Raw genomic sequence first — 23,985 nt, 5'->3', positions numbered from 1 at the left:
GACAGCTTACATGCTGGGCAGATGTTTTTTCGACAAAAGCCAGGGACAATTGTCTGTATGCAGTTACTTTCCTGTGGGAGGTGACAGGAGCATGAGAAACAATCAAGAACTTTGCTTGCTCAGTAGCAACTTCTTCATATCTTTCCCATGCTGTCTAGTGTGGTAGAATGGATGGGTTGAGATAAGTAAGAGGACCATGTACTGCAGAAGAGAGAACCAGCAGGCCTTTCTGGCTGTTGTGTGCATCTGGGAGTGTTTTGCTGCTAGCAGGCCTTGTTGAGTATTTTGAGTATAAAGGCAGTTGAGTATAAACTGCCTTTTTTATATTCAGAAGTTGTGACTCCTGGACAAATAAAGAATCCAAATTTTGATTTAGACATTTTAAGAGAGACAACACTTCAGAAAATAATAGAGGGAATCATATCCCAGCTTTCATTCCTATTGCACCACTCAGAATGTTAGATTCAGGCTTGTTGAATCTACTTTGTTTATTACTAGAACTTCCAAATCTGTCAACCGTAAGAGCCTAAGAAGAGCCCTGCTGGATCAGATCAGAGACCCATCTAGCCCAGCAGCTTGTTCTCACAGTGGCCAACCAGATGCCTGTGGGAAGCCCATATAGAGGACCTGAACACAAGTTCTTCCTACTTGTGATTTCCAGCAATTTGGAGGGATACTGCCTTGACAGTGAGCATGGTTAATAGCTATTGATAGCATCCATGAACCACAGTCATGTCCAAAAACCATACTGTTAGAATGGGAAAACAGGGTGCCTCTGTGCACACATTGAAACTAGGCATTTGTGTCAGTACCAGAACCATTCCTGGTTACCCTTCTTTTGCATTTTCAAAGGGGGAAAGTCTTGGGGAAAAGGTATTTGGGGGAAAGTCCTTTTATTGTTTAGCACTGTCAAACAATTTGGGGCCAGAAATTATTGATGAACTACTGGAAATCACCCAGGGAGCTAATAATAGATTCCCATATACCTTCTGCCCACTCCTCTATGAGTTTCCACCTTTTTACTTGACTTCCACCTTTGCTGTCAGAAAGCAGCCTGACACACAGTTAAAAGTCTTTATATTTCTTATTGCCAGGCCAGGAATATCTTCACCCATAGAGCATCTCCTTTGCACCCAATAAAGTCAAAACAGAATCCTGTGTGCACATGCTCCAGGTTTTCCACAGCTGGTAAAGCAATGCTTGGCCTGTAGAGAAGACCTTGCAAAGCACTGGAAGCACATTGCTGCCCATGCAGATATCAACTCATCTTTTCAGTATGTTCTGTTATTTGAGTCCCTCCCAGGGACCTGATCAGGCTTGTCCTAGTTCTGGTTCTGCCATGAAGAAAAGCAATGGAGAGAATTGGTTGAATGATCTTTTATAAATTTATATTTTGGTGGATTTTAGACTATGTCACACTGACCAAAGTCAGTGTTGTGACGTGTGCCTAACTTGTGCACTCAGTTTCACTCTGGAAATTTTTACAACTGTGGGGTGTTGTAATCTGAACAGATATCAAAACATCCACAAAACTGATTTAGTGTGATAGAACCACTGAGAAAATGTCAACATGTTGGAGTCTTAAAAGATGGTTGTGTAGATCAGCCTAGATTTCTAGGAACACATGCTTTCTTTTAGACTATTGCAGAGCTATTCAAGACTGATACAAGGGTGAGTTGCTGTACTAAGAAATATTGAGCAAAGGCAACTGATGGGCCCTTTGACATTTAGGAAAGGGGAAGTGTAACTTGTTCCAGAGAATTAGGTAGAGCTGACTAGCAAATCTGTGGTTCCAGCTGTGACAGAAGCAGGCTGAAGTGGACCAACAGATACTTGTTGAATCAAATGCAGTTTCAGTGACTTCTACAATGCAGTAAGGTACAGCAAATGGATAATGAGACCTACTGTGTTAAAGAAGACAAGTTGCCTGAATCATGAGTAAAAGGAGGGAGAAGCAAAGGAAATACACCCCACTTTTCTTTCTCATCAGATTTGGTGCAGAGAGTCCATGTGAGGTTGTACATGTTTCTGTGGCCTATTTGGTGCTGGTGTTTGCCTTTGCTGCTAGCTGCACCTATTATTCAGAGAGCAAAATGCTGATCTCTGATTGAAACCTTAGTTGATTAATTGGTTACAAGCAAATGACAAGGTGAACAGGGTGTGTCCCTCTCCTGCTTTAGGGCAGAAGATGATAACTGGCTGAGATGCCATGATATAGTACAATTAGAAGGCGAATCTCTCTATTTTGCTTGCTCGCTGGTTGAAACCAGGGCAGATCCATACCACAAGCTTGTTTAAACCAGATGATTTTCCTCAAAGGTTCCTGGAGACTGTAATCTGGTGGAGGCAATGAGAAGTTTTTGGTTGAGAAGCTTAGCATCACTCTATTCCAAGATTCCTTGGAGAGAGGGTATAACTACTAAATACGTTTTATGTCTGTGGTACAGAAAAGTCATGAGTGGCTCAGCTTTGTGGTAGTCTTTATATCAGGGGTGGGGAACTGCTACTCCCATTATCTTTGATCATTGGCTTTGCTGGTTGAGGCTGATCTAACAACATCTGGAGGGCCATGGGTTCCCATCCCTGATGTAGATGAATGAATGCTTTGTTGTTTCTGCTAAGCCTACTGTCAGGGGCTCAGGAGCAGAAGCACAGGGAAGAGGGGAGATGGAGAGCGAAGGGGAAGAATCTGAGGGCAGCGTAGGGGAAGATGACAGTGGCCCGAGAGATTCCATGAGCCTCTCCAGCGAATCGGAAGATTCACAGAAGGGGGCTCCGATGGCCAGGGCAAGGGGGGGCCCGGGAGGGACGCACCAGAAGCTAGGGGCCAGCAGCGACTCCCAAAGCAGCAGCTGGAGATCGGGACCAGTTTCCCCACCAGAGCGTAGCGGGGGGGAAGAGTCACATGTGTCAGGGCAGGCTTCCCCTCCAGTGGGGAGAGAAGATGAGCCAGGGCTGACCACGCCCCTATCGCTGAGTGAGGGAACGGAGGGGAAGTCAGATCCAGCTAGCCCCCCCCCCCGAAGGGGGAAGCAGTGACAGGAGCAGTGTAACGGTCAGGAGGAAGGTGGCCGGGTGGGCGCGCGCGCCAAGTTCAAATGTACAGGCGCGCGGGACAGCAGGGAGCTCGGATTGGGAGCCAGGTCCTAAAGCACGCCGGAGGCAGGGGGAAGAATCCGGGGACTCTTCAGCATCAGAAGAGTCCAGAAAGGGCAACACCCCAGCGGGCAGACGGACCCAGAGGAGGAAAGAACAACGGAAGAGGTGGAGTAAGGCTAGAGTCTTAAACTGGTGTCTAGGGGGAGGAGACTCAGACGGAGCTTCGGCGGTCTAGGGTTTAAGACGTAGAGCTGCACGCTACGGCTTTGGAATGGAAACTGAACTTCAATAAAGACTTTTGTATATAACCACGACCTGGCGTTGGTCCTCTGTGAGCTGGGACCTTGGGCAGCTCTGACACCTACGTAGGAAAAATGTTGCAGGAAAAAAGACCCTTCATCCAGAAATCATGGAATTGGAGGGGTTCTTGCAGATTACCTACTCCAGCCCCTTGTTTGATGCAGCAAATCTAGAACTATTGGCATTCCCAACATATGGCTGTCCAGCCTGTGTGTGAAGAAGACCTTCAGTAAGGGAGAGCTTACCCACCCCAGATAATTGGTTTCACTGTCAAATTACTTTTAAGATTAAGATTTTGGACCAATATATACTCTCCTGGAACTTAAGCCCATTAGATTTAGTTAAGACCCCTGCTGGATTGGGCCAATGGCCCATCTGGTCTAGCATCCTGTTCTCACAGTGGCTAAGCAGATGCTTGTGGAAATCGCCCAATAGCTCCCTCCCCACTTGTGATTCCCAGCAATTGACGTTCAAAGAAGCCTACTCTGTCTGACAGTGGAAGGATAACGTAGTTCTCGCCTTTGAGGCAGCAGAGGACAACTTTTTGTACTCTTCTATGTCACAGCAGGGGACACAGGTGGCGCTGTGGTCTAAACCACAGAGCCTAGGGATTGCTGATCAGAAGGTCGGTGGTTCAAATCCCCACAATGGAGTAAGCTCCTGTTGCTCGGTCCCTGCTCCTGCCAACCTAGCAGTTCGAAAGAACCCCCAAAAGTGCAAGTAGATAAATAGGTACTGCTCCGAGGGGAAGGTAAAAGGCATTTCCGTGAGCTGCTCTGGTTTGCGGCTTAAACATGCTGGCCACATGACCTGGAAAAACTGTCTGCAGACAAAGGCCGGCTCCCTCGGCCCATAGAGCGAGATGAGCGAGCAACCCCAGAGTCATTTGTGACTGGACTTAACTGTCAGGGGTCCTTTACCTTTTATGCCACAGCACTTCAGGTATTTGAAGACTACTATCATCTTTCCATGAAGGGACGCAGGTGGCGCTGTGGGTTAAACCACAGAGCCTAGGACTTGCCGAACAGAAGGTCGGCGATTCGAATCCCTGCGACGGGGTGAGCTCCCGTTGCTCAGTCCCTGCTCCTGCCAACCTGGCAGTTCGAAATCATGTCAAAGTGCAAGTAGATGAATAGGTACCGCTCCGTCGGGAAGGTAAACGGCGTTTCCGTGTGCTGCTCTGGTTTGCCAGAAGCGGCTTAGTCATGCTGGCCACATGACCTGGAAGTTGTACCCCGGCTCCCTTGGCCAGTAAAGCGAGATGAGCGCCGCAACCCCAGAGTCGGCCACGACTGGACCTAATGGTCAGGGGTCCCTTTACCTTTACCTTTATCATCTTTCCACTCATTCTTCTCATTTCCAGGTGAAAAGTACCCAACTCCTTATACTGTTTTTCAATGGACTTCTTTTTCATACCCTTGACTTTTTTTTGTTGCCCTCTTTTGAACCCATTCCAGTTTATCCTATTTAAAGTGTAACATCCAGAACTAGGCACGTCTTATACCATTGGTCCATTTGGTTTAATTCTACACTGACTAGCAGCTGGGTTTAAGACATGGGTCTTCCTCGGACCTACTTGGAGATGCTGGGGATTGAACCTGGGAAGTTTTGCATGCAAAGCTAATGCTCTACCACTGAGCTACAGTCATTCACCTAAGCCTTGACAGATGAGATTTGACTAGTGTGGAAGCTGACTGGACAGTCTTGGGAAAGTCTCTCAGCTTTCCTACCTCACAGGGTTATTATGGGTTTAAATCTTCCATTGAGAAGGGGCAGGATACCAATAAAGTATAGATGGGGGCAGACATTCAATCAGGACAGCAAAAAAACAAAAACTAAACTAAACTAAACATTGACTGGATATGGACTTAAAAGAGAGAATAATGAATTTGATCCACAATTGAAAATCTGGCTTCAGAGGCCTAGGCCTATCAAAATAGATTGAAATGTCCAAATTAAGCTGAAGTTGATCCCTCTGTGGTCCTATCAAAATCAGTTTCCAGCAATCCTGCATCATTACACATTTTTTTGTGCCAAGAGAAACAAATTAAATTGTTTTAGAGCGTTAATGTTTGGGTATTTATTATTTTTTAAAAAAAAGAACAAAGAAAAAAGAAAGGGGGCTTCCCCACTGAGAGACATTTTATGAACAAAATTAAATATTATAAAACTGTATTATTAAAATCTGTCGAAAAAGGTATTAATCTTGTTAGACTGGCACACAGAAGCCTTGGGTTTTCTGTAATTACAGCTTGCCGTAAACTTAACCTTTTACAATATCTTCTGCTAAATATAACAGGGAAAGTTCAAGTTCTCTGGTGAAGAGGGTGGGTGGGGGAAGAATGAAAGGAAGGAGCCAGTAGGCCATTAATAGATCATCCTGTTATTTATTAATTTATTAAGTGTTGACAAGGTGTTCAGTATTACCCAAGGCTTGACATGAACACAAGCCCTTGCCTAATTAGCTACAATGACAGAGGGAAATACATTTGCTCATGAGCACTGGAGCAGAGAGCTTGGCGTTAGAGCCAACACTTAGCCTAGGCAAGTGTCAGAAATTGCATTTCAGCAGATTGGCATATTAGGCATTTATTTATTTCATTATTCCACTCGCTTCTGGGGAAACAGTGGCAAATTTTCAAACTGGCACTATATTTTTACAAAAAGCGAAACCCAAGGCAAACAGAAGGGCAGGGATGATCAGGAATGCTTTGAAAATATAACAATAAATTCTGGGCACGTTTACACCATACTTTTAAAGTACTGCAATATCACTTTAAACAGTCACCTAAGGAATTCTGGGAGCTGTAGTTTGGCAAACCCTCTCCGTGATCAACTCCCGCCCGGAAACTTATGTCCCCACTGTGGAAGGATGTGTGGATCCAGAATTGGCCTCCACAGTCACTTATGGACTCACTGTTAAGACCATGTTCATGGAATAGTTGGTCTTTAAGGTGCTACTGGAAGGAATTTTTTTTATGTTCATGGAAGACCATCTTACTCGGCTATGAGTGATCACCAGTGAAGACGAGAAGAGTTTATTCAGGATGCTAAGAATAGTTAGAGCGGCTTAATAGTGAATCCCACGGAACTGGGAGAGAGCTGGGAATGAGTGGATAAGCTGAGTTTTGTGAATTGCCAGTAAACAGTTATTTTACATTTTTGTAACGCGTCTATATCTCCAAGAAGACTCAGGGCTACTGATGTAGAGAACAAGCAGGCATGGCTCAACTCACAAGAGTATTTCCTCCAATAATAGTATCCAGTTCACATGCTTCATAAAGAACCAAGACAAAGTGGGTCATGCTTTCTGGTCACAGGCACGCCATCCTCCCAGCCTGGATTTGGACCTAAAAGACCAAGGTAAAGGGTGAGTGTACCCATGCAAGAACAATCGGTGACATTGCACAACATCATTGCCAATCATGGGTTGCATCTGTTTTGGCATCAGCCTTAGCTTCTTTAGACATCCAATGAAGTTGAACGTTGGAGGGTTCAAGACAGATAAAAGAAAGCACTTTTTCATGCAGCATGGAATCTATGGAATCTTCTCCCACAGAAGGCAGTGATGGCCACCAACTTGGACGGCCTTAAAAGAGGATTGGACAAATTCATGGGAAAGATGGCTATCAACGATTACCAGTCATGATGGCTATGGTCTGCCTCCATGGTCAGAGGTAGCAATACTTCTGAACCAGTTGTTGGAAACCATGGGAAAGGAGAATGCTCTTGGGCTTGGGTCCTGCACATGACCTTCCCATAGGCATCTGGTTGGCCATGTGAGAGCAGGATCCTGGACTAAATGGGCCATTCTTATATTCCTGTTCCACAAATCTGAGCCAATACAAGACAGCCATAACTGATCTTAAACAGGCAAGGTTTTAGTCTAATTGCTGAACATGATTTCCCTTTGGCTCTAAGAAATCTCACCAAAATCTCAGGGCAGCCCATACAGCCATGCAGGTTTGGGGGTCTTACAGAGAGCCAGTGTGGTGTAGTGGTTAAGAGCGGTAGTCTCGTAATCTGGGGAACCGGGTTCACGTCTCCGCTCCTCCACATGCAGCTGCTGGGTGACCTTGGGCTAGTCACACTTCTTTGAAGTCTCTCAGCCTCACTCACCTCACAGAGTGTTTGTTGTGGGGGAGGAAGGGAAAGGAGAATGTTAGCCGCTTTGAGACTCCTGAAGGGGAGTGAAAGGCGGGATATCAAATCCAAACTCTTCTTCTTCTTCTGGTTGTCTCATGATGAAGCCAGCCACAAATATGCCTCCCTGACATTTTGAACTTGGAGATGTATGGAAGCAAAAACAGCACACCGTCCAAGGAAATAAACAGTTCATAATTGCTAATGTTTCGCTTCTGATAAGTAAAAAAAAGCCTGAGCACATTAAATTATATATAAAAAATAGATTTCACTTCTAGTTAAAATACAGCTGCAGTAATTCTTATGTGCTGCGCAGCTGTTCAACATGCTGGCAGCTGTCCATATCTTATGTGTCCTATCATGCATTTTCCACTATTGTCTTTTTTTGACAACGTAAAGAATGCATCTTTAACTCTTGGGGGGAAAGCAGTTTTTCTCCCCAGGTAGATTTTGCCACAGACTTTAATACATTTGCAGCTCTATGGTCTTTGCACCCATTAAACACCTTCAATCAGCCCATTCTGAATTCTGTATGGAAGGGAGTAAGTAGCATTCTCTGTTTGGCTGGTGTCTGATCAGCAGATTTTGCAAACAGCGTCCTTCTTTCACAGGTTTAGTTTGTGTGCTTTTGGGGTAGTGATTGAATTCCTGTGCCGAATGGGCAGGCACATCCCCTTCCAGCCATGTGACATGGAGGCCTGTGTGTACAGAGGTATGGGCTTCTGAGTGTTTCGGACAGTGTCGGTATCAGTAGTTAAACACTGATGTTTTGACTACATTTCAGGGGGTTGGACTAGATGACCCTCAGGGTCCCTTCCAACTCTACAATTCTGTGATTCTATGACTGATTTCTTTCCCAAGCCTTCCAAGAGACTTTTGAAAATCAAGAACAACTTTTTTCGTAACACTGAATGTTGGTTGAAATCCTCACTCAGATATAAACTTATTGGGTAGCTAAAGGAAAATGTATTCATTTAGCCTATCCAATGAGTTTGCGATGAGGCAAAAAAAAAAGGGGGGGGGTATCTGCCACTTTAAGATCCATGGGAGAAGGGGAACATATAGCTGGTAAATAAATAACCATGTTTCATTGTTTCTGTGTTTGTGCACTGTTTTCATTCTTTTCCTTCTTAGTCCCTTTTCCAAGCCATCATCAGCCACCCTCACCACTTCCTTGCTTTCTTTGGTATACATCTTCAAGATACATATAGACAGTTATCATGTCACCCCTTTAGCTATACACATTTCCCTCTTTTAATCTTTCTCCATAAATCAATCATTCAATTGCTGAGTCATTTGTCTTACTTTTGAATTCTCACCAGAGCTTCTCTTATCTTTTGGAGCTACACAAAACACCACAGCTAAACTCAAAACAGTGATATTACAGCCAAAGTCTTATATTTAGCTCCAGTTGAACACAATAGGACTGACTTCTGTGTAGGCAGGCACAGGATTGTGCTGTTGGTACCTCAAACCAAAAATGACCTGAGCCAGCCTCCCACTGAAGCCTTCCTGTACCTGTGCCCTCCTGCTGTTTTTGACTACAACTCCTGGGCTCGCTGGGACTGGTGGGATTTGTAGTCCAAATTATCTGAAGGGCACCAGGTTGGGGAAGGTTGTTCCCCAGCAACCTGCACCAAGGAGAAAAGATTTCGCCTGAAGCAAGAGGAAGTCCTCTCTTTTCTATAAATGCAGTGGTTAACATCTGGTTGTCATATATCTGAAGAAATGTATTTGGAATTTGAGATGACCCTCAAACTCACCTGCCACCTGTTTCAAGACACTAATCTAGAACGAAGACTCTGTAGCACTTTTAAAAATGGCACATATGGGATAAGGCAGGCCTTCAGCTAAGCTGTGTGTGCCCATAAATCTAACACACTGCCCTCAAATATGGAGGAGGACATTGCCTTAGGTTGAAGGTAGATTCACCTGACAGTCCAGTTGGCTTCTGTACAGAGAATTGAGTGGGTGAATATTGTGTGTCATATTTTCTCCTCAGACTTCGACAACAAAATGTCCTTGGCCACTAAATTAAATTAAAACTCAAGTCCCATTCTGCTGTTTCCAGCAGGCTTTGGAATAAATAAATACTTAGCCCTAAGTTTGACAGATGGGACGTGGGTGACGCTGTGGTCTAAACCACTGAGCCTTAGGCTTGCCGATCAAAAGGTCGGTGGTTCAAATCCCCGCGATGGGGTAAGCTCCTGTTGCTCGGTCCCAGCTCCTGCCAACCTAGCAGTTCGAAACTACACCACTGCAAGTAGATAAATAGATACTGCTAGAGCGGGAAGGTAAATGGCATTTTCATGCGCTGCTCTGGTTTGCCAGAAGTGGCTTAGTCATGCTGGCCACATGACCTGGGAAAACTGTCTGCGGACAAACACCGGCCCCCTCGTCTTGTAAAATGAGATGAGTGCCGCAACCCCAGAGTCGTTCGCGACTGGACTTAACTGTCAGGGGGCTCTTTACCTTTACCTTTAAGTTTGACAGAGGAGCAGCAACTCTGAGCGGTTTGTATGAGTGAGGAAATTTCATCCTCTTCAAAGGCAAAACAGAAGCCGGGAGAGTCTATTTATAATTTGGGGGATTTTTGAAATCATAACTCTTTCATTAGAAACTGCCTTAAGCCCACAGACGTGGCAATCAAACACTGTAATATCCGGTGTCATGTGAGAAGCACCTTCTGTATTTTAGCAAACATCATCAAAGGGTTTAAGTTGAAATTAGGTGTGTTTTCAGAAATGTGCTCATGGTCTTAAAGGGCTATGATGGGTGAAGATACTTAGCAGGAAAGGGACACCAAATGAGTTTTCTTTAAAAAGGAAGAACAATAAAAATCCTATTGTTGGAATGGTTTTTCTAGCCTCAGGTCTGCAAAATACTGTACTCAGTCGAGCACTTACTAACTTGAAAAGGGCAGAGAATGGTGTACATGCAATTTAGGCCCAAATCATTGCTATGGAAACTCCTTTTCCCAGATCTCACACTGCTGTAGTAAGTGCCCAAGAGCTAAACATATGTGCAGTAAGAGCCAGTGTGGTGTAGTGGTTAGAGAGCTGAACTAGGACCCAGGAGACCAGGGTTCAAATTCCCACTTGGCCATGAAGCTCACTGCTCACCTTGGGTCAGGCACCCTCTCTCGGGGTCAGTGTGAGAATAAAACGAGGGTGAGAACAATGCACAACACCTTGAGGTCCCCGGAGGAATCATAAATAATAATAATAAAATACAAGAACCAGACACATGGAAACAATAGCCTTGTTTCTTCCTCCCAAATGTCTTCCAGCTTGGAGTGGTGATTGTAAATGCGGCCTAAAATGGACATGCCAAGTTGTCAAAACTACGCATGTGCTTGGACAATTTTGAACCCATTAGCTAGGAATTAATGGATGTCCATTTCTGGCCTATGTCAAGTCATCATAGGTTCATTTTTAAATCTCTGCCATCTATGATCACCAGGTGAGGCCTCACTGGTGGTGCTGCCACCAGCAGCTGGTGTGTTGGCGCTGACCCATGACAGGGCCTTTTCAGTGGTGGTTCCCTGGTTGTGGAATGCCCTCTAGAGTGAGATGTGTCTGTCTCCATCATTATTAACTTTCAGGAAGAATTGAAAACATTCTGGTTAACCCAGACATTTGGTGGCTGAAGAATGTTCATGATCATTTGATAGGAGAAGGTTTTTAAGTGACATTGCTTTTAGATATATTTTATTGTACTTGCTTAAAATGTCTTATAATGATTTTGCTTTCTTTTTGCTTTTAAATTGTATACTGTTTGGCACTCTGGGGTCTTGAGGAAGGACTAGGTGTAAATTCAATAAAATAGTAGTACAGTGGTACCTCGGGTTAAGAACTTAATTCGTTCCGGAGGTCCGTTCTTAACCTGAAACTGTTCTTAACCTGAAGCACCACTTTAGCTAATGGGGCCTCCTGCTGCCGCCGCGCCACCACTGTGCAATTTCTGTTCTCGTCCTGAAGCAAAGTTCTTAACCTGAGGTACTATTTCTGGGTTAGCGGAGTCTGTAACCTGAAGAGTCTGTAACCCGAGGTACCACTGTAGTAGTAATTGTAATAGTTTCTGCATTAATCTGACTTCACTTTTTTAAAGCACAAAAATCAATGTTTAAATATGCAATTAATTAATGTATTTTTAAACATATACTTTCACAAAATACGTATCTCAAAAAATGTATTTTCTGTCATGTTTTACCTGAAAATTTTCATTTTATATGCATTTGGATACATATTTCTTTGAGCTGAGAAACATCGCAACAGTGAGAGAAGATCAAAATCCCAAGGGCAATTGTGTTCTGATCTACACTGTAGTCCAATAGCATCAGGTGAGGTCACATCAGAATTTGCAAAGGTCAAATTCTTCAAGCATCCTTACACACAACTGGATTTGGTTTTAATTCCAGGCTAAGTTCTTGCCAGAAATTGCTCCTCTCTGCCCCACCCTGCCTTGGAATGCAAGGTTTCCCCGAGGCTTCAAATTTCCCTGCTTTTTTGTGCTCCAACTAGGGATGGGCGAATCTGTCAATTTCAGTTTCTCATTTTCCCAGTCTTAAGTTCAGTTCTCTACATTTCGAAATCAGCTTACAATTTATTTAATTTTAAATTCCTCGTGAAAATCCACCAGCATTTTTGTGTGAATACACACATTTTTGAATGCAGTTTGCGTAATACAGTGGTACCTCGGTTTATGAAGAGTCCTGTTTACAAATTATTTGGTTTACGAATTCCGCAAAACTGGAAGTAGTGTTCCGGTTTGCGAACTTTAGCTCAGTCTACGAACGGAAGCTGAACAGTGGAAGGGCACCGGCAGCGGGAGGTCTCATTAGGAAAAGCATGCCTCAGTTTAAGAACAGATTTGGTTTAAGAACGGACTTCAGGAACGGATTAAGTTCGTAAACATTTTTGCAAAGCATATTTTCCTAATATTTACATTTTCCCTAATAAACTGCATGTTTGCATGTTATTTTCATGAATATATGCAGTTTTATCCACATTTTACCTTAGTATATGTATTTTTTGTGCACATTACTTGGATGGAGAACTGTCCTGCAAAATTCAGATATGTGCGAATTTTGATGGATTATTGTGTTTGCAGTGTTTTAGAAAGAGTGAATTAGGTTTAAATGCAAACTAAATACAATTTATTCTTTGTCCCTTGCTCCAACCTTCCAGCAACCATTATATAAGGAAGTGAGAGGAGGCTGTGGATAGTCTGTTAGACAGTGGTAGAAGAATTCAATTTCTTTTTCTTTATGCTGCACCAGATCCACAATGGCCTGGGTCATGATCCTTCATCAGGAAATGGACTAGCTTTCGATCCATCCTGGATGTCAAAAGTGGAAGGGCTTTGTGTGTGAAGGTGGATCTGCCACCACATCGCTGCTCCCAGCCAGGGTTTTGGTTGCTGTGTCTCATTTTGGCTTTAACATGTCCATCACTTGGTTTTTCTGGATCTGAACTCTCTTCTCCAGACAACTGTATGCCCTAAATCCATTTAAAAGCATTGTGCTGAACATGACTTTTCATGGGTCGTATGAAAATTTTGTTTGTGGCAATTCATCTGTGAGAACCCGTTTATACTGTATATAACAGGGGAGTGCAAAACTAATATTCTGGTAAGACTGATGGTTGAAAGAAGGCATTGAAGGTCCAACAGCAACACTAACTGAACTGGAGAAGAATCAGGATGTAAGGAAGTAAAGTTTGAGGAAATATACTGTATGGTGGCAAGTGGTTACTCGATGAGGAATCCATGCAAGTAGAATAGATTGCCTCTCTGTCTATCGCCCCCCAACTGGTACCTACTGGTTCTGGTAACTTATTGCAAGGGTTGATGACATATGTGCTGGGAAGTGATGAACATTTTTGCTTTTGAGGATTGTCTCAAAGATTCTGCATTGAGTAGGAGATTGGAATAGTTGACCTCCAAAGTCGGTTCCAATTCTATGATGCAAACATTAATGTGTGAACCAACTCATAGTCACACAAAACTGTACTATGAAAAGGAGGGGTTGCAGCAAATGATAATGTAGAAATGATTGTGGAAAACCATATCAGGTGCATGTAAACTAGGGTTGCACCAAGTATTCTCATTTCAATTTTTCTGAGCTGCAAATAGCAATTCCAGAGGGGTAGAAATATTGAACAGAAAACCACTGTTTGCAATCATTCACTTTTTAGAGCCAGTGTGGTGTAGTGGTTAAGAGCAGTAGACGCATAATCTGGTGAATCGGGTTCGTGTCTCCGCTCCTCCACATGCAGCTGCTGGGTGACCTTGGGCCAGTCACACTTCTCTGAAGTCTCTCAGCCTCACTCACCTCACAGAGTGTTTGTTGTGGGGGAGGAAGGGAAAGGAGATTGTTAGCCGCTTTGTGACTCCTTTGGGTAGTGATAAAGCGGGATATCAAATCCAAACTCCTCCCCTCCTCCTCCTCCGCTTTGTGACTCCTTTGAGTAGTGATAAAGCGGGATATCAAATCCAAACTCCTCTCCTCCTCCTCCTCCTCCTCCTTCTTTGCTGCTGCCGCTTTGCCGGTGAGTCTTGGGGAGGACCGCTCCCCCTGCAAGCCCATTCTCCACCTTGGGCCTGGGGGCGGGCCCCATACTCCACCTCAGCATATAAGGCTCCAAGGAGGCCTCGGGACATTGCTGCTGCCACTTTGCCGGTGAGTCTTGGGGAGGACCGCTCCCCCTGCAAGCCCATTCTCCACCTTGGGCCTGGGGGCGGGCCCCATACTCCACCTCAGCATATAAGGCTCCAAGGAGGCCTCGGGACATTGCTGCTGCCGCTCCGCCGTGAGTTTGTGGGGAGGGCTCTTCCCCCTGCAGGCCCATTCTCCACCAGGCCCGGGGGGCGGGGCCCACACTCACCACCGCCACAACTTTAAGGACACTGGTGCTGCTGCAACAAATGTTTAAAATGTTTTTATATATTCTAAATTGTTTTAAAAGTGTTTTTACTTTTTACTTTGTTGTACCACCATAAACGGTGGTTTTTATCCATGTATTTTTATTTTGTTTTGTTTTATTTTGGGTTGGGGTGGGATGGTTGTTGAGTGGGGTGGGGATTGATTCTGTTTTGGTGTAATTGTTTTTTGTTCGTTTGCTTTTATATTTTGTAAATGGAGGCGAGTATGAGGCTTGGGATTCCTACTGTGGAGGAGTGAGGGAGGTATGGCAGTGGGGACAGATGTCATAGGCGAAGGGGATCGAGATACGGATATGCTCGTACCTCTTCCAATCTGCGCCCCATCCCGAGAGATGAGGGTAGGGTGAGCAAGGATTACTCACCTCTGTCACTGGTGTAGTGCAATGCCAGGTCTATAGGCAACAAAACCGCCACCCTGCGAGATTTCTTCATCTCGCAGGGGGTCGACCTGGCTTGTGTGACGGAGACCTGGGCACGCGAAGGGGATACTGTTACCTTACGAGAGATGGCGCCCCTGGGTTTCTCCGTCCTCCACCAGTCGCAGACTGTGGGCCGGGGGGGAGGGGTGGCATTATTAATCCGGGAAGATTGTTCTTTCAGGGCTCTACCATCGCCATCGATTCCCGGCATTGAATGTGTTGGTCTAGTGTGGGGCTCCGAGGTGAGCTTGGCCGTCTGGCTGGTGTACCGGCCACCTAGCGCACCAGCAGCCACCCTGTCAGGCCTGCTAGAGGCGGTGGCCGGCTGGGCCTTGGAGTTCCCTAACCTATTGGTATTGGGGGACTTCAACATCCATGCTGATGCCACTCCCTCCTCACAGGCTCTGGACTTGGTGTCTTCCATGGCGACACTAGGGCTCTCCCAGTTTGTTTCGGGCCCCACACATCAAGCAGGCCACACGCTGGATTTGATCTTTGGCGTCAGTATAGATGTGATCATGTTTCCTTCGATGAAGGTGCCATCGTCTGATCACTACGCTCTGAAAGCCAGGATTGACGTTCCACCCCCACCCTGCTTAGGTGGCGAGCCGATTTGGGCTCGCCCGCAGAGGCTGATGGACCCTGATAGATTCCGTCAAGCCTTGCGGGACCTTTCTCCCCCTGGCGACTCATTGACTGAGCTTGTTGAGGGCTGGAATACCCAGCTCCTGGCAGCCATAAATGAGATCGCACCTAAGCGCCCTCTGCGACCCCGCAGAAATCAGGCTCCCTGGTTTACCGAGGAGCTCCGGAAAATGAAGCGGGACCTCAGACGGCTAGAGTGAGTATGGCGGGGTGCCCGTGACGGAGCTTCAAGAACATCTTATAGGGTTTTTATGAAAACCTACGAGATGGCAGTGAAGGCCGCTAAGAAGTCCTACTTCTCGGCCTCCACTGCATCCGCTAGCTCTCGCCCGGCGCAATTATTTAGTATAATTCGGTCTTTAACGTCCCTCGAAGGACAGCCAAATTTAAATAACAATTTGACACACAGCTGTGAGGCATTTGCGAGCTTTTTTGCGGAGAAGGTCCTGTTGCTCCACCATGACCTCCCTGCCAATTTGGATACAATAAAGGAACTGGAGGCCCCTCGACTGTCCTCGGGTCCAGTATTGGACAACTTTGACCTGATATCTCCAGCTGATGTGGACAGACTCCTCCGAGCTGGAAAGCCCACCACTTATCCTCTCGACCCGTGCCCGTCCTGGCTGATTAGAGCGTGTCCAGACGAGGTGCGGGGCCCCCTGGGGGATATCATCAATTTGTCCCTTGGCACCGGGACATTCCCAGGGGAACTGAAGGAGGCAGTGGTGCGCCCGCTTTTAAAGAAAACATCATTAGATCCCTTAGATCTATCCAATTACTGCCCGGTTTCGAATCTTCCATTGCTGGGTAAGGTGATTGAGAGAGCGGTTGCTGAACAGCTTGGTAGGTTTCTGGATGAAACATCGGCTCTGGATCCATTCCAGTCCAGCTTCTGCGCTGGTCATGGGACTGAGACGGCTCTGGTCACCCTAACAGATGATCTCCACAGGCAGCTGGATCGAGGCGGGTCGGGGCTGCTGATTCTTCTAGACCTGTCAGCAGCCTTCTACATGGTCGATCACGAACTCCTGGACCACCGCCTTGCCGACGTGGGGATCCAGGGCACAGTCCTTCAATGGCTGCGCTCGTTTCTCTCTGGTCGGGGACAGAGGGTAGCGCTGGGGGGGAATTGTCATCCCGCCACTCCTTGGTGTGTGGAGTGCCCCAGGGTGCGATACTCTCCCCAATGCTTTTTAACATCTTTATGCGCCCCCTCGCCCAGCTTGTCTGGAGTTTTGGGCTGGGCTGCCATCAGTATGCTGATGACACCCAACTCTATCTGTTGATGGATGGCCATCCTGACTCGGCCCCAGACACACTGATCAGATGCTTGGAAGCTGTGGCTGGATGGTTACGTGGGAGCCGGTTGAAGTTAAATCCTTTGAAGACAGAGGTCCTCTGGCTGGGACGGGACGATATGGGATTGAGGGGGCAACTCCCATCTCTTGCGGGGGTGCAATTAGTGCCAGTACCGTCCGTTAAGAGTTTGGGTGTAATCTTCGATACCTCCCTCTCCATGGAGGCGCAGATTGCAGCTATAACAAAGGCGGCATTTTTTCATCTCTGCCAAGCTAAGCAGTTGGCTCCTTACCTCTCTCGCCCTGACCTAGCCACTGTGATCCACGCAATGGTCACCTCCAGACTGGATTATTGTAACTCTCTCTACGTGGGGCTGCCCTTGAGACTGACCCAGAAACTCCAGCAGGTGCAGAATGCCGCAGCGAGACTCCTTACGGGTTCTTCGCTGCGAGATCACATTCATCCGGTGCTATACCAGCTGCACTGGCTCCCGATGGAGTACAGGATCAGGTTTAAGGTGCTGGTTTTAACCTTCAAAGCCCTATACGGCCTAGGACCCTCGTACCTATGAGACCGCCTCTCCTGGTATGCCCCACAGAGGACCCTAAGGTCTTCAAATAAAAACATCTTGAAGGTCCCAGGCCACAGAGAGGTTAGGCTGGCCTCAACTAGAGCCAGGGCTTTTTCGGCTGTGGCTCCGATCTGGTGGAACGCTCTGTCACAAGAGACAAGGGCCCTGCAGGACTTGACATCTTTCCGCAGGGCCTGCAAGACAGAGCTGTTCCGCCAGGCCTTTGGCCAGGGCACAGCCTGACTCCCTCCCTCGGCAATCTTTACAAAACTTTAGTTTATGGTTGCCATCAATTTTGATTTTAATTAATTTTTTTATAATGTTGCACTGTTTTAGTGTTGTTAGCCGCCCTGAGCCGGCTTCGGCTGGGGAGGGCGGGATATAAATAAAATTTCTTCTTCTTCTTCTTCTTCTTCTTCTTCTTCTTCTTCTTCTTCTTCTTCTTCTTCTTCTTCCTCTTCTTCTTCCTCTTCCTCTTCCTCTTCCTCTTCCTCTTCCTCTTCTTCTTCTTCTCATGCTGTGTGAAGTTGTCTTCTGGTCCCATTCTGCTTTGCTCCCCCCTTTTCTGGTTACTGCTTCTTCTTCTTATGGATTAGTCACATGAATGGTGCTGGCCAATCAGGAATCCCACGTGAAATGAATCCATTGACACAGCAAGGGTAGGCAATGTACCGGTAAGTGGGGAGATTTTTAATGCTGCTGAAAATGTTCCTATGTGTCTTAGGTCACATCCACACCATATATTTAAAACACATTTAAAGCACATGGCTCCCCCCCCCCAAGAATCCTGGGAACTGTAGATTGTCAAGGGTGCTAGGAATTGTAGCTTTAAGTAGGCTATACCACAGTTCCCAGTATTCTTTGAGAGAAGCCATGTACTTTAAATGTACTGTAAATGTATGGTGCCTTATGCTTATCTAAATATTGTTGTATGGATGACCATGAAGCAAATCCCTGGGTTTTCTATTTTAAAATGTGCTGCAGTTCAAAACGTACTATACCAGACCCATTGCAGGATTCAAGCTGGCGTTTTGCGAGAGGCCATTTGACTCATGAAATTTATGGCCACCTAAGTGGCTTTCTGTAATATTCCATTAGCCTGGCATTTTCTATTATTAGGCCATGCAGAAGAATACGTGGCACCTGCAACGCGAAAGGTATTTTCCAGACTTGAGAATCACATTATCCCGTCCTCTTTGCCAAACCTTCATTTTGCTTACGGCCTGAGTTTTCAAAAACTGCTAAGGTAGCCGTGCCTCCTTTTGGCTCTGAAAAACCTCGTTGGCATGAGCACTTCTGAATCAAAGATGAGTCGGGAATGGCAAAACAAAACCACAAAAAAACACACCACTGGCTGCATATCAAAGCGGGCCGTTAAATGTTGTGAACGAGTAGGGGCCTGCGGCAAAGTACGAGGTGTGGGGGAGGGAAGGGAAGGGAAGGGAAGGGGTACATAGGCAACAAAAGAAGATCCCACACTCTCTGCCCACCTCCATGCTCCTCCAGTTTGCTCATGGAGGCGGCGGGAGAGACAGAGAAGAGGCTCCTGCTCTCCAACTGGCCCTATGCCTGCCCACCTCCCATTCATCCTAACGGCTATGGCAAGTGGAGGGGACTATCAGGCAACAGTAGCTCAGTGAGGGGAATAGGGGTCTCCTCACAACTCTTAGCACACTTTACAAACTACATTTCCCAGGATTCTCTGGGGCCAGCCAGGGGGAACCATTGCTGTTTAAAGTGGAGCTTTACAGATACAGTGCCGATGGAGCCTTAGCTTTCTAACTACCTCAGGTTACAGACGCTTGAGGTTACAGACTCGGCTAACCCAGAAATAGTACCTCAGGATGAGAACAGAAATCGGCGGTGGGAGGCCCCATTAGCTAAAGTGGTACCTCAGGTTAAGAACAGTTTCAGGTTAAGAACGGACCTCCAGAACGAATTAAGTTCTTAACCCGAGGTGCCACTGTATTGAGGGAGCCAGAGATGGAAGCAAGCAATGAGGCCATTTCTGTGATCTAGGTGTATTGTTTGATGAAAGCCTGCAAGTCTGAGGCTGCAGTGCTAACTCCACTTACCTGAGAGGAAACCCCATTGAATTCAGTAGGACTTACTTCTGAGTAGACATGGTTAGGACTGCAGCCTTCATTTCTCCTTCCTCCTGGAGGCATAGGCAGGATCTTTCCAATGTTGGAGCTTTGTTTGCCCCTTGGAAGCTACTGTCTTCTTGTGCATGGGTAGCAGAAGAGAACACCCTGTTGTGAAGGCACCTGAGCAGAGCTGGTTTTGGGTTTGATGAGGCCCTAAGCTACTGAAGGTAACGGGGCCCTTTATATGTCCAGCTGTCCTTTGTCAACAACAAATTGTCACTGTTTTTGTGTTGAATGTATGCTATATGGTAATTTATGGACCTAATAGGTATCTAAAGACATTTGTACACAACAAAATATGTGTTTTCTCAAAGTAATTGTTGAAAAGTCCATGCAGAATGCAAGGTCCATGCATAATGTTGTTGTTGTTGTTGTTTAGTCGTGTCCGACTCTTCGTGACTGCATGGACCAGAGCACGCCAGGCACTCCTGTCTTCCACTGCCTCCTGCAGTTTGTAGGCACCCTATATATAGAAATGAGCAAACCAGTGATATTTTAGGGAGCAGGTGAGCTCCCTAAAAAATTTTCTACTTACATCATAGGAGCCTACACAACACAAAACACTGTTGCTGTATGTAGGTTTTATTTTATTTGTCTTTTATCTTATATTTGGGAAATGTACATCCAGTTTTCCCCCCTTTAATTTTTTGGGGTGCCCCCAAGAGAGTGGGGCCCTAAGCTATAGCTTGTTTAGCTTATATGTAAATCTGGCACTGCACCTGAGCCTCTGGTGTGTTCCCTGGTGAACACAGCATAAGGGGTGGGTTGCAAATGGAGAAAGCAAGCTCACTCCCCGCCAATACTAACCACTCCTGAGGGCCATTACAGTTTCCAGCAGTTGACAGGCAACATGTAAAGGGAATGTTGACAAGCATACCTATTGCTCGGGAAGGATTGTTTCAGTTGGTCGTCCTCCTTGTCTGAGATCCTTGACTGCATGTTTTTCTTGGACTCATTTCTGCCCTCTTACACCGACGATAAGAAATTAACATTGCATATTTTCCCCCCACCCCTCAAGTCACTGGTGCACCTCTGCCTTCTAATAACCTCTCTGAAGGTTATGCATGCTAGTTACGTTCTTGGCAACTGTTCAGGTAGTTTTCAAGCTCTCTCTTGTATGCAAATGGAACCTTGATCTGGTGATTAAGTAAGATTTATGGCCACGGCAACAGCAGTAGGAGCAGCAGCACCTCTTTAAGTGTGTACAGCACTAGGTGAAAGGAAGAACCTGTCATTTTTATTGTGACATCTTTAGAATGGGCCTGAAAGCCGGTCTTTAAACATCTGGAGGAATTGGGTAGGGGTGGGGGAAAATGGGGCGACGAGTGAGCTACTTGCCTAGGCCTCATATGACCCCCGGTACAATTTCCCCGTTCTGCTGTGTGCTTGCCTGCTGATGAGTTGCACATTAAAATACAAAAAAAAAAACCCTAAAAAAACACCTCTATGCCTCTGGGTCAGCACCTTGTTTTGCTAAGGGCTGCCAACTTTTGATTTCAAAACAAGCCGGGTAGGCAGAGCCAAGTGAGAAGCTGATAGGTTTGGTGAGCCTGAAAAGGCATGAAGGGAACCAGTATGGCATTTGGCAGGCCAAAGGTGGAGGAGCTGGGGCAGAACCTGGCAAGCAGAAGGTAAAGTCAGGGACGCTGGTTGGCAACCCTAGTTTTGCTGGAGGGAAGTTGTGTGTGCATGTGATGAGCTATCATCCCTAACCTGCCTCTAAGGTGATAGAAACTACAAAAAGGTAAAGGTAAAGGGACCCCTGACCATTAGGTCCAGTTGTGACCGACTCTGGGGTTGCGGCGCTCATCCCGCTTTATTGGCTGAGGGTGCTGGCGTACAGCTTCCGGGTCATGTGGCCAGCATGACTAAGCTGCTTCTGGTGAACCAGAGCAGCACACGGAAATGCCGTTTACCTTCCTGCCGGAGCGGTACCTATTTATGTACTTGCACTTTGACGTGCTTTCGAACTGCTAGGTTGGCAGGAGCAGGGACCGAGCAACAGGAGCTCACCCCGTCACGGGGATTCTAACCACCGATCGTCTGATCGGCAAGCCCCAGGCTCTGTGGTTTAACCCACAGCACCACCCGTGTCTTCTACTGTCTTTTTTTTTTTTTTTGCCTTTTAACTAAAAACTAGGAGGCGCAACTGACACCCTACTCCCAGGGGCTTTCAGTTGCCAACCCATACACAATATACTTGGTTCCCTCATTGTTGTAGGAGAAAAGGATTTCTTTCAGCAAATAAGTAGAACTGATCGTGATTAAACCAACATTTTGCAGCCATGCAAATTGGGTTTTTCCGCTATTGTAAAATTATATTTCCATATCTCAAATTTAAAGTTGGAATCTTCAGAGGCTTGTCACCTAATGGGAGAGGTTCAGACAGCAAAAACTAAAATCAGATGGATATTGTCCCAAGAAATGCATAAAATATTGAGGTGTTAAGAGACAAACGTTAACTACAAGCACCAGCTAAGGGCCAAAATATGCATTATGCAGGAAGATCCATGACTGATTTCTTGATGGTTTTTTTTTAACTAAATGACTCTCCAAAGAAGAGTGGGGGCAGTAATATGTTTGTGGAAGTAGGAGTTGTGGGCATTTAATATACATTAGACGGGCATTTTATAGATAGTGTCTTCCATCAGCTTCAGCTGGTGGTCCAGCTACACCCGTATCTGGACAGGGATAGCCTAACATCAATTGGTTATGCTCTGGTAACCTCTAGGTTAGATTACTGCAACACGTAATACATTGGGCTGCCTCTGAAGACGGTTCAGAAACTTCAGCTGGTGCAGAATTTGGTGACCGAGATCGTTTGTGTATATAATGCCAATCCTGCTCCAACTGTACTGGCTGCCAATTAATTTCTGGTTCCAATTCAAAGTGCTGGTTTTAAGCAATAACACCTTAAACAGCTCAGGACTGCAATACCTCAAGGACTGCCTCTCCCCAAATGTATCTCCTCCATAAGAAGTCTGAAGCAGTGGCTCCCTGTTTGTGGAATGATTTCCTCAAGGAGGCTCACTTGACACTTTCAAAACGTAACATCTTCTCCCAGGTCTTTGGTTAAACAAACTATGGCCTTTTAAATTGTGTGTGCATGTGTGTGTACCAGAGGGTTGTTTTTGTTTGTTATTATGGTATGTATTTTTATGTTTTTATATTGTAAGCTGCCCTGTGACCCTCAGATGAAGGGCAGTATAATTAATTGATTAATTATAGTTAATGAACACCTGCTCCGTAACAACAAAAGATACACAGTCCTAGCTGTCATGGACCAACACCCACTTGATCATATACATCATGGTGCCCACAAAGGCTTTTGTTGGGCTGTGTATGCCATTCAAAATGGCGGCCATGGGGGCGTGGCATAACACAAAATGGCCACCAGATCTAAAACAGCAGAAAAAAAGAGAGGGCCACAAAATGGTGTGACCATGCCCTCTATCAGCCAGTCCTCCCACCAATCAGAACAGGCGTCTACATTAGGCACCACCACACTTTCTCACAAAGAGAAGCTCTTTGCATTTCTCCTCTAGTCGTCATCAACAACAACAACACTTTATTATGGTCAGAACGGAAAGGAGGGTGGGTGTCCAGTCCAAAGCAGAAGAGGCTGATCTAATGCACAAAGGAACTTATCTGGAAGTGCAAACCGTCTCTTGCATTGTGGAATTTTGAGGGGATATTTACCGAGATCACCATTGGAGGGACTGGCAGGCACACTGGCAATCATGGACACTGCATTGGTGACCCCTGCTATAGAGCAACTATTTAATATATAGTATAGTGTAATATAACACATTAGCATATAGCACATTGAGTATACTATGGTATAGCCATTATTCTAATTACTACAGTTAGATTTGATGATAATTGTTTCTTAAAATGTGCCCCTGAAGGGCTATTCTGAATCATGCTGTGCCTATATTAAACTTTTCCCCAAACACCCAGAGTTTTCTCCTCCCCTTCTCCAGCCTTTAAAGCATCCTATCTCACTTGCTCTCTTCCAGATATTGTTGGACTTAAATAAAAAACACCTGACTAGTATGGCGAATTGTCACAGAAGATGGGAAGTGTAGTCCAATGAAATCTGGTGAGCACTAAACTGGGCAAGCCTGCTTTAAGTGTCACAAAATCAAATAGTATTTAATAGTGAAATGAGAACAGAAATTAGGCCTCTCGAGACACCCAAGCCATGAATTGGAATCATTTTAATAGTGGTTTAAAATATTTGCATATGTGTAAGAACAAGAACTCTCTAAGAAAAACAAAATGATTTCATTGCAGAAGATACCGTCTTTCTTTGGTGGGAAGAAAAGAGAATGTCTCTTCTAAGATGATGGTTATTTCCTCTGTTTTTTTTTAAAGTAGTCCTATTACAAATGTTACATTTCTTTAAAAGGAAAAA

General features: G+C 45.6%; 1 long non-coding RNA gene across 2 annotated transcripts in view; it reads left to right on the top strand.

Moving 5' to 3' along the window:
• The window catches only part of LOC307199381, a 170,200-nt gene extending 146,524 nt beyond the window's left edge, over positions 1-23,676 (top strand). For both annotated transcript variants that reach the window (XR_013831950.1, XR_013831951.1), the window contains one exon: positions 23,588-23,676. This is a non-coding gene — a long non-coding RNA (uncharacterized lncRNA). The remainder of the gene's footprint in view (positions 1-23,587) is intronic.
• The last annotated feature ends 309 nt before the right edge of the window (positions 23,677-23,985 follow it).

This window comes from Podarcis cretensis, assembly GCF_951804945.1.
Source record: "Podarcis cretensis genome assembly, chromosome: 12".
NCBI lineage: Eukaryota > Metazoa > Chordata > Lepidosauria > Squamata > Lacertidae > Podarcis > Podarcis cretensis.
This window is presented reverse-complemented; position numbering and strand designations above follow the sequence as displayed.